Source organism: Poecilia formosa, unplaced genomic scaffold (genome assembly GCF_000485575.1).
Source record: "Poecilia formosa unplaced genomic scaffold, Poecilia_formosa-5.1.2 Scaffold1044, whole genome shotgun sequence".
NCBI classification, from domain to species: Eukaryota; Metazoa; Chordata; class Actinopteri; order Cyprinodontiformes; family Poeciliidae; genus Poecilia; species Poecilia formosa.
In genome coordinates, this window is record NW_006800983.1 from 10,635 (window position 1) to 21,077 (window position 10,443).

General features: G+C 34.3%; 2 long non-coding RNA genes across 3 annotated transcripts; both read right to left on the reverse strand.

The window, feature by feature from the left end:
- Positions 1-1,233: 1,233 nt before the first annotated feature.
- LOC107835122 (uncharacterized) lies at positions 1,234-1,958 on the reverse strand. The gene is made up of 3 exons (XR_001660952.1): positions 1,871-1,958; positions 1,482-1,781; positions 1,234-1,408 (listed from the first exon to the last, which is right to left on the reverse strand). It is a non-coding gene; the product is annotated as an uncharacterized LOC107835122 (long non-coding RNA).
- Positions 1,959-8,856: 6,898 nt separating this feature from the next.
- Positions 8,857-10,443, reverse strand: LOC107835121 (uncharacterized). Of its 2 annotated transcripts, XR_001660951.1 has the most exons (5): positions 10,364-10,443; positions 10,176-10,228; positions 9,795-9,837; positions 9,131-9,316; positions 8,857-8,986 (listed from the first exon to the last, which is right to left on the reverse strand). It is a non-coding gene; the product is annotated as an uncharacterized LOC107835121 (long non-coding RNA). The 2 variants fall into 2 exon arrangements; XR_001660950.1 differs by having other exon boundaries at positions 10,176-10,434.

Genomic DNA, 10,443 nt, shown 5'->3' on the forward strand with positions numbered 1-10,443 from the left:
GGATTTGCATCAATCAACTTTACATTGAAAGAAAATCACATTCTTGCAGGTTCTTCTTTATAAAATAGCTCAATATCTGTCAGATTAGAGGGAGAATATATTTGAACATTAATTTTTAACACACAAATTAACAATTGGATTTGACCTGTTAATTCTAACATATTAATATTTATATAAGTTGATGGTTTGAGAAGGCTGCATATACCTGCATGTTACATATATTGGATTGTTATTAATAAAACATATAAATATATAAACAGACACATTGATAACAGATCTTATAAAGACTAATTTGAAAACTTACTCTTCTTCGCTATCCATGCTGAAAGAATTTTCTTGATCTGATCCTTGAAAGAGGAACATTAAATAAATTGGGGAAAAAATTACAAAAAACCAGCTATTAGTCATTTCAGTGAGATTTTGTACTTATGTTCTTTATCATAAAAAATGTTGAAGAAATTTAAAGCAGGAGAAAATTATGAAAGTTTGGAAACATTCACAATTCAACAGGCTTCGCCTTAAGCATTATAAACTTTGAAAGAGAAAAAATCTATTTCCTTTGCTTATGACATAAAATGTATTTAAATTGAAGCAGATGAGTGAGAATATTTTCCCTGTCAAATCATTATAGGCCTCTTAAAGAATAAATTTTCTAAATAATATTTTTGTTGATTCTAACCTACATACCCTCTTGAGGTTCCACATCGGTCGGTGCCAACACATCTGTATTCTGCTGCTCACTATCAAAATGAGAAAATACATAATTCAAACAAAAAGAAAATTCTTCCTTATGTATTATATTTACTTTGTATTCGATCACTGTCTGTTAATTTCTTCCGTCTGCCAACAGGAAGTGCAGCTAAACGAAGACTCACCATGGCTTGTACAAAACTTTGAAGCAATTTCTGTAAACGAACCATCCCAGACACAGAATGAAAAGCAAAATAAGGAATGTAATTCCACAAGACAAAGCCGCCCATGGGATCAAATCCTCTGAAATACAAATTAAATTTAATGACACAAATTTTCAGAGATGTTTTAAGAGGAAAAATGTGGAGGGTAAAATACATTGTGGAAAAATTCCCACCTTTGACCTCCAGAATCACCGTATTTATTCCCTGAAGCTCATTCCATTGTTTCTGGAAGCATTTTGACGGCAGCAAAAGGCAACTATATGGACCTGAATCCCTTGAAACGGCACCTTCAATGGTGAAAGAGGCTTCCATTTGAGCCAGATCAAATACTTGTACTTGAAGGATGGTCTCATTCTTCTTCAGGTAGCAGTAGATGAGTTGACAGTTATTGAGAGTGTGCAGGATTTGTGAAAAGATGCATTTAAACTCAACGTTGCTTCCCTCATGAACTGTGAAGGGTCCAGCTATGGAGAGCTCTGCTGGGATGAAATTGGCTGCATAGCAGTTGGAGAAAATAAGAAATGAAAGCAGTTACATGTGGGATTAACAAGAATAAAAAATACTCACGTATAACCAGAATCACAGCAACGTCCTGTCCTTTCCTTTCTACATCAGAAGGGTTGTAATTTGTAGTGGAGTACAAACAGCTGTAATTTCCACTGTGATCAAGATGAACATTAGATATTGTGAAAAGAACATCATCCAAATTTTGCTTCTGATTTGATTTCTGAAATCCTTGTCCATCTTTCAGTAAATAAACATAAAAAGAGGGGTATTTTTTTTGCCCGAACATGCTGCAGGTTACATAAAGGTCACTCCCCTCACTTATAGTTCTCTGCCGGACCAGAATCTTTACAGGATACAAGTCTACAGAAAAAGACACACAGACAAATGTAGCAACATAACATATTAAAATACGTCTTGTTCTGTTAAGTATTGTCATATATTGCGCTCACCTTCTGTCTGGCCAATGACCTGGTTTAGCAAAATGTCTTGAAGACAAAAAGTGTAGAGTCACATCAATGTTCATTGTGCAAAAATAATTAAAATGTAGATTTTGATTCAATCTGCTGTCAGTTTACTTACAGAAAACAAGTATTGTCTTCATCTTCAGCAGGACTCTGACTCGCTCACATAAACCTTCCAATCAGACCTGATGACTTGTTCCTGCACCTACAGACAAAGCAAGCAGGAACTATAATGCATCACTTCCTTATTCTTCGTTGCTGGCCTACTGCATTTCTGCCCATTCTTCTTGCTAAATTTCTCACACTCAGTCAGATTGGATCTGGAAATAAAATTTCAAGTCTAGCAATAGATTTTCTATTGGATTTAGTTCTGCATCTTTTATACCAGTGACAAGGATGAAGGTAGGTAGAGAGGATCGGGAGACATTTTGAGTTTCTTCTTATTGGATTTTGTACGATGACGGCTTCATTTCTGCCATCTTTGATAAGCCACAAAAGAATGCATAATGTACTTCTTACAATTCCTCTCAGCTCCCCAGATCCATTCGTTTCACATGGACCTGAAACACACCTGTACCTTTTTAGTCTGCATCATTAGAAGATTAAACTAAACAATACAGTCTAGACAAAAATAGAGGAATAAGATTAATAAACTCATCTTCACAAGTGAATGACTGGAAAAATACAACACTCTATACAACAAATGAAGGATATGTGAAGTAAGGTTACAACAGCAATGTTAAACCTAGAGCATAACTGTAAAATAAAATTAAATAATTTTTGAATGTTTAACAAGTGGAGAATAAATAAAAGTTCAACCACTACACCACAGCCCCAGTTGTGTTTTTCATGGTTGTTGTGGGTGTGTTTTTTTGTGCAGTGTTAACTTTCTGCCACAATAGCTTTTTGCATGTAGGTCAAAGTCTTTGCTCACCCTATGAGCAGAAAATCTTATGAGAATTACATTGAGGAGTTTCTGGTTGTAATTTGACAGAATGGGTAAAGATGATAAGGGTATGAATGCTGTTCAAAGCTCTGTACCTCATGAACATTTCTTGCCACAGCCACTTAGACTCTTATACATCAAGATCCTTGAGCTTTAAAAGTAATTTTGTTTAGAAGGCAGAAGCCAGACAACAACCATGATACCCTCTGAAACCCATCACACAGTATCTGTGGAAGATCTCATACAGAGCAGCCAAATGAGGAGACTTTATCTGAACTGACTTTGAGTCAAACTTCTATGGGCTATTTGAGTAGGCTGTTTAAAGTTGTTATCATAGTCTTCTTTATCGCAGAGACAGCCATAAGAATCATAAACCACTTACATTTCTTTCTGTCTCTGAATACCTTTTATATTTAGTAGAAGCTCAAAATAAGATACAAAGTTTGTCATAATAAAAAAAAGAAAACCTCTGACCTTTAGAGTCATTTTTTTTTGTCAGACATGCAATTAGAGAGGACTAAATATATTTACAAATGCAAACCACAATCAAAAGTTTTTCTGGTTGACTTTTTTTTTTCTTTCCTCTCAGGTCAAATACTATTTATATCATAAAGTCATTTAATAAGAGAACAAAAAGGTTCTCTCTTTATGCACCAACTTTATCAACATAACATTCTGAATTTGCAGGATTTAGCTGTTAAACATCAGCATTTCCTGTGTGTGTTTGCATGTGAGAAGATAGTACAGCAAAATGTTGCTGTACAAGGAGCAACCAATGGGATCACAAGTCAGTAGAACTGCAATAACAACCCATGACCACATGATGTCACCCTTTTGGAGCAGTTTGAATCATTGCTTGGGTTTTCATGAACACGTTGTTATTGTTAGGATTTTAATCCTTTATAAATTAAACTAAGTGTGTCTTTCACAGTATTATTTTAATAGCTGTTAAAAAAAAACGAGGTTCTTGTAAAGCCTGAAATCTTCCAAAATGAAACTTTTATGTCTTTTTATACATAAGCATACTTAAGTAATAAATGAAACAATGTATCTTATTATTTTGACACCCTTTGACAAAAATATTACTTCTTGCATCTCTAACACGAATGTGACTCTAACAGAAGAATTTAATTATTTTTCAATAATTCTTTCAAAGAACTGTCTGTACTTTTTTCCCTAATAATCATATTTTTACAAATGTAGTTGTGAATCATTTTGAGTTTTAATAAAAAAAAATTTATAACTCCTTGTCCAGAACATCATTACATCTGCGGGCAACATCAGATGTGACGAACAAAATTATTGAAGCTTTAGGTCAGTTACCTCAGAAAGTAATCAGGAGTTATAAAGGTAGCAAATGTGTGGGAAAAAAAACACTTTACTGGTTGACTGGATACCACAAAAAGAAATTTTTGGACATCCAAAGGTGAAACTATTTGTGGCTCACGGAGGAACAAATGGAGTCCAGGAGGCCATTTACCATGGAGTACCAGTAGTGGGTTTACCTTTGTTTCATGACCAGTATGACTATCAACGAAGTACTATCTGAACCATCCTACAGGATTAACAAGAGTTCAGGTCAATAGCGACATCTACTGGTTAGTCTTAAAAAATACAATTCTCTGGTTTTCTTTTTCTTACTTTTAAACTTTTCACAGCACTAATGGTTGTAAACAGGAGCTCTGCCAGGAATCATGGGCCCCCCTGCACAGCTGCTGTTACAATTTTTTGAGTCTATTTGACCCATAAATAACATCACAATTTTAAAAACTTGCATCTGCCTTGCTTTCTTTGGTTCAATAATTAGCACAATATTTACTGTTCATGAATTTTACATCCAACAGTCCACATCCAGTATGCAAGTAGGTTGCTTAATTTTTTTTTCTATTAGTTTTAGATTACTGAAATGACTCTCCCCATGAGCAACAGTCAAAAACAATGGGCAACTACAGATAAAGCAATCCAGACTTCTAAAAATGCTACGTAGTTGCATTTTATTCAAGCTGCAGAACATAACTTTAATATAAAATATGTTATCTCCATATTTGTTAAAGCTTTTATGATGTCGTAACAGTTTGATATGAGACAGATAATATTTGAAAACAATCTCCTCCATCTTCTTCCTGAATTACAATTACTGGTTAAAGAAATGCACTGTTCTGACCAAAACAACCAATCAGAACTAGTAGGACGCTCTTAGCGCTGTCAATTAGCCTCATTCACTCACTGCTAAATGTGCCAATGGTGGAGAAACAACTTATCATTACAGGACAAATGTCTATTTGTCCTGTAAGGGATGTGGTCAGGAGGGATGTGGGTTAGAGATGCTGCTGACTGACTCATCTGTTGTTAAGTGGTAAAAGGTACAAGGGACAAGTTAAATATATGAATATGTTGGTCATTTTTTTCCCTTAAATCATTAAATGCTAGTGAAAAGGAGGCAAATAGTGGTTTGTAGCTAAGCTAACTATGCTAAATGGTTGATAATCGCACACAGTCTACTCACCTCTCTTGGAGAAAAACTGGGTTATAAATTAGCACTCTTGCCTTTTTCTCTCTCTCCCTCCCTCTCCTTTTTTTGAAAACCTGATTTTATAACTTTTTTAGCAGCATAGTAAGTGCCACAATCATTCGTGTCTTCCACTGTTTGCAGCTGAACAGCATCACTCTCAAGTGCTCCATACATACAAACCATTGAACGCAGATTGGGGGGTTCAGGGCAAATATGGATATGTGTTTTTTTTTTTTTTTTTTTTATCTAGGAGTGGGAACAAAATTTTTACTGCTAAAAACAATATTTGAAAATACAATATGATTAATTTTGTAATTGACAGGGCCACAATTTTATTATGTCTATGAACAAATAAGAAATAATTAAATTGTGGAGGGCCCCTTGTTGGTCAGGGCCTCTAGAATTGTCATCACTTTTCCCCCCTATACCGCGCACCTGGTTGTAAATTTATTTTCACTCTGTTGGCTCCAAAATGTACTTTTTCAAAGAACTGAATAGGGATTTTTTAAATTTACTTTACATAAATCAAGTTGACATAGTGAACATTGCAGCCATAGGTGTAGTAACTAAAACAGTGTTAACATCAGCATTCAGTATTTACAGAGCAAAAAGTGAAACACATTGGTAAAATTAAATGAATTAAGCACACAACTAGTTGAGCCCCAAAATGCTTAATAAAGTACACATAAGTACTCTCCAAAGACAAAACAAAAACAACAAAAAATCAACCCGAAATAGTAGAATTTTCAACATAATACAAAAGTTTTCATACAACTAGGACTTTTCACATATTGTCATTATAAAACAACAAACTTCTTTGTATTTCACTGGGATTTTACACAGTAGAACATGCAGTGTATATTGATGACCAAGAAGATAAAAGACAGATATTTTTTTACAAATAAAAATCATATAAATATGGTGGGTTTCTTTGTGTACAATCTCCTTCACTCTGTTACAGCTAAATAAAAACCAGTGCAAACAACTTGCTGTTGATGTTATGTAATGAGTAAGCATAGTTCACATGTCTGTAGTTTCACCTCAGTGTAAGCAGAAAATATTCACAGTGGATTTGACTTCTACAATATTCCAATAAATATTACAAGTGATTCCCACATTGGCAAACCAGCCAACACTTTAAAGGTTAACTGGATGCCACAAAAAGACCTTTTAGGACATCCAAAGGTGAAACTATTTGTGGCTCATGGAGTTCAGGAGGCCATTTACCATGGAGTACCAGTAGTGGGTTTACCTGTGTTTTATGACCAGTATGACAATCTTCTCCTTAGCCACTGTTGACAAAGAGGACACATTTCTGAAAACTGTCAAAGAAGCACTGTCTGAACCATCCTACAGGATTAACATGCAGAGACTCTCCAGATTGCACAGGGATCAGCCAATGAAGCCGATCGATACCGCCCTCTTCTGGATAGAATTTGCAATAAGACACCAAGGTGCAGCTCATCTGAGAACCGAGTCCCACAGACTGCCTTGGTATTCCTACTACTCTGTAGATGTTTTCCTGTTCTTCCTGTTTGTTGTTGCAGTGATTACATTTTCATTTGTCACGACTTTCAGATTGCTTTGTCTTGAAAAATGCTTGAAAGGAAAAACTAGTCAAACAAAGAAAAAATGACAAGGTTCTGTGTTGGTTATCATGACTTACTTTATTTTACTCTGGATCTAGGTTTATGTATTTCCTTCATTTAAACTGACCTGATGTTGACTGAATATTTTGAATGATATAAATATCTTGTTTCACTTAAATCTTTAAGGGAAGTAAGTACTTCCCGTAAGTCATTCTGCACTGTGACATATTAGGTGCAAGATTACAAATCTGTGGCTGCGATAAAAACAAAGTATGCAACAACCAGCAATAAATGCCATTTGTCTCAAGAGGGCACTACATAAATCATAATTATTAAAGCATTTCATTGTAAGTCATTTAAGAGTTCAGGTCAACAGCAACATCTACTGGTGAGTCTTGAAAAATGAAATTCCCAGGTTTTCTTTTTCTTAATTTTAAACTTTTCACAGCACTAATGGATGGAAATGTATTTATGTTCACACTGTTGGCTCCAAAATGTACTTTTTCAAAGAACTGAATAGGGATTTTTTAAATTTACTTTACATAAATCAAGTGGACATAGTGAACATTGCAGCCATAGGTGTACTAACTAAAACAATGTCGCCATCAGCATTCAGTATTTACAGAGCAAAAAGTGAAACACATTTGCAAAATTAAATGAATTAAACTCACAACCAGTTGAGCCCCACAATGCTTAATAAAGTACACATAAGTACTCTCCAATAGACAAAAAAAACAACAAAAAACAACAAAATTGTAGAATTTTCAACGTAATACAAAAGTTTTCATACAACTTGGAATTTTCACATTTTGTCATGATAAAACAACAAACTTCTTTGTGTTTCACTGGGATTTTATGCAGTAGAACATGCAGTGTAAATTGATGACCAAGAAGATAAAAGACATTTTTTTTTGGTGTGTGCCGTTGTGTACAGTCTCCTTCACTCTGTTACAGCTAAATAAAAACCAGTGCAACCAACTTGATCCTGTTATGTAATGAGTAAGCACAGTCCACATGTGTGTAGTTTCACTTCAGTGTAAGAAGAAGTTGTTCACAGTGGATTTGACTTCTATAATAATATCCTAACTTCTTGGCTAGTTTTACAGCCTCCAATAGATATTAGATATAGTTTTATCTTCCATCAGGATGACAGTAAACATATCTTAAAATGACCCAGTCAAAATAGAGACCAAAGTCTAATTTTTGAATCTATGTCACAGCTAGAAAATTAATTTTCAGTCACTTCCAAGCTTGATTGAGTTCAAGTTGTTTTACAAGGAACTGGCACAAAATTAAGACTGATAGAGACAAACCAATACAAATCCATGTAATGCATATGAAACAAATATCATTTTAATGTTACTTTGCATTTTCAAAGTCATTTGAAATTATGTGACAAAATGTGAAAAGTTCAAGTTGTATGAACAATGCACTGTCCTTGTGGCTTAATCTGTCAGGTCAACACTGTTGCATTGTCCTGGAGTAGCACAACGATGAAATGAACAAAATACATGCATGTAATGGATTTATGTATCACATTCAGGTGAAGTCTTGTTCTGGTGACTTCCATGATGCCTTTTTTTTGAAAGAAGTGGCGTACAGCCCACGTGAAGTATTTGGTCCTGCGGATGAATCATCTGTGGTGAAAAAACAGGAAGCTGTCAATATGTATCTGTGCTTCTTTGTTTAGCACGTTTGTATTCACAGTTATTTTCTAAGATATGCTTAAAAGGTAATTTATGCACGTCTTTAAAATGTTTTATATTGAACATATTGAACACAAGGACTGTACGAGTGATGTTAAAGCCATTTTAATATACATGGAATTTAATATTTTTTGTAATAATACAAGTAATAATTACTGATTCAATCTATAAGTAATATTTTTTGAAGAAGAAAGTGATTAAAATCAGGTGCTGATGTTTAACACATCTAACTTATTATAATATCTTGACAGACCGAAAGTAAATGATGACCTCCTACCTGGAATAACGCTGTAAATTCCCTCACATGAGTAAAAGGTGACATCCCCTGTTGTCTCAAAATGCTGTTGATTTCTGATGAAAAATGTTGTCAAGTTAAATGCTAGACACAACTTTTACCCCAGCAAAATAAATACATTAATAAATAACTGAATACAGTATGTTGCTAACAACATTAATTGTCCTTTAACATTGTCATATTTCTGTCACATCACAAACCTTACTGAGGTTGTCAATGGCTCAGATGCAACAGCAAGTGGCCCTGCAAGTTGGTCCTCGTTTGAAACCCACTCCTTGTTGCTGACAACAGGAAGGTTTGCATAAGGAAGGGCATTCGGTATAAAACTTGTGCTAAGTCCATCTGTATGCAGCTGTGGATTGGGGGAGGCTGCTGTGCTGTGGCAACTGCTTTGAAGGAGAAGCCGAAAGGAGAACATCAACAAACACAAACCAGAGAATAACTGTGAGGTGGAAGAAAAATGATGCATGATTTTTAGTTTTTGTTACAAATAGACATCTGAATATTACTGAATTGGTGATTTTTAGAACCACATTCCATTGAATTCACAGCAAGTTTTGGGGTTTCCATCAATCAATTTACATTGATAGAAAATCACATTCTTGCAGGTTTTTCTTTACAAAATAACTCAGAACCAGTCAAATTAGAGGGAGAATATATTTGAAAATTAATTTTTAACCCACAAATTAACAATTGGACTTTGACTAGATCATTCTAATACATGAATATTTATACAAGCTGATGGTTTGAGAAGGCTACATGCACCTGGATGTTACACATATTGTATTTTTATAAATAAAACATATAAATATATAAACAAACAATTTAATTACATATCTTATAAAGACTCATTTGCAAACTTACTCTTCTTCGCTATCCATGCTGAAAGAATTCTCTTGATCTGATCCTTGAAAGAGGAACAATAAATAAATAGGAAAAAAAATACAAAAAACCAGCTATTAGTCATTTCAATGAGATTTTGTACTTATGTTCTTTATCATAAAAAATCTTGAAGAAATTTAAAGCAGGAGAAAATCATGAAAGTTCAGAAACATTTGAAATTCAACAGGCTTTGCCTTAAGCATTATAATCTTTGAAAGAGAAAAATATATTTCCTTTGTTTATTACATAAAAAGTATTTAAATTGAAGCAGATGAGTGAGAATATTATCCCTGTCAAATCATTAAAGAATTCTTAAAGAATAGATTTTCTAAATAATCTTTTTGTTGATTCTAACCTACATACCCTCTTGAGGTTCCACATCTGTCGGTGCCAACACATCTGTATTCTGCTGCTCACTATCAAAATGAGAAAATACACAAATCAAACAGAAAGCAAATTCTTCCTTATGTATTACATTTACTTTGTATTTGATCACTGTCTGTTAATTTCTCCCGTCTGCCAACAGGAAGTGCAGCTAAACGAAGACTCACCATGGCTTGTACAAAACTTTGAAGCAATTTCTGTAAACGAACCATCCCAGACACAGAATGAAAAGCAAAATAAGGAATGT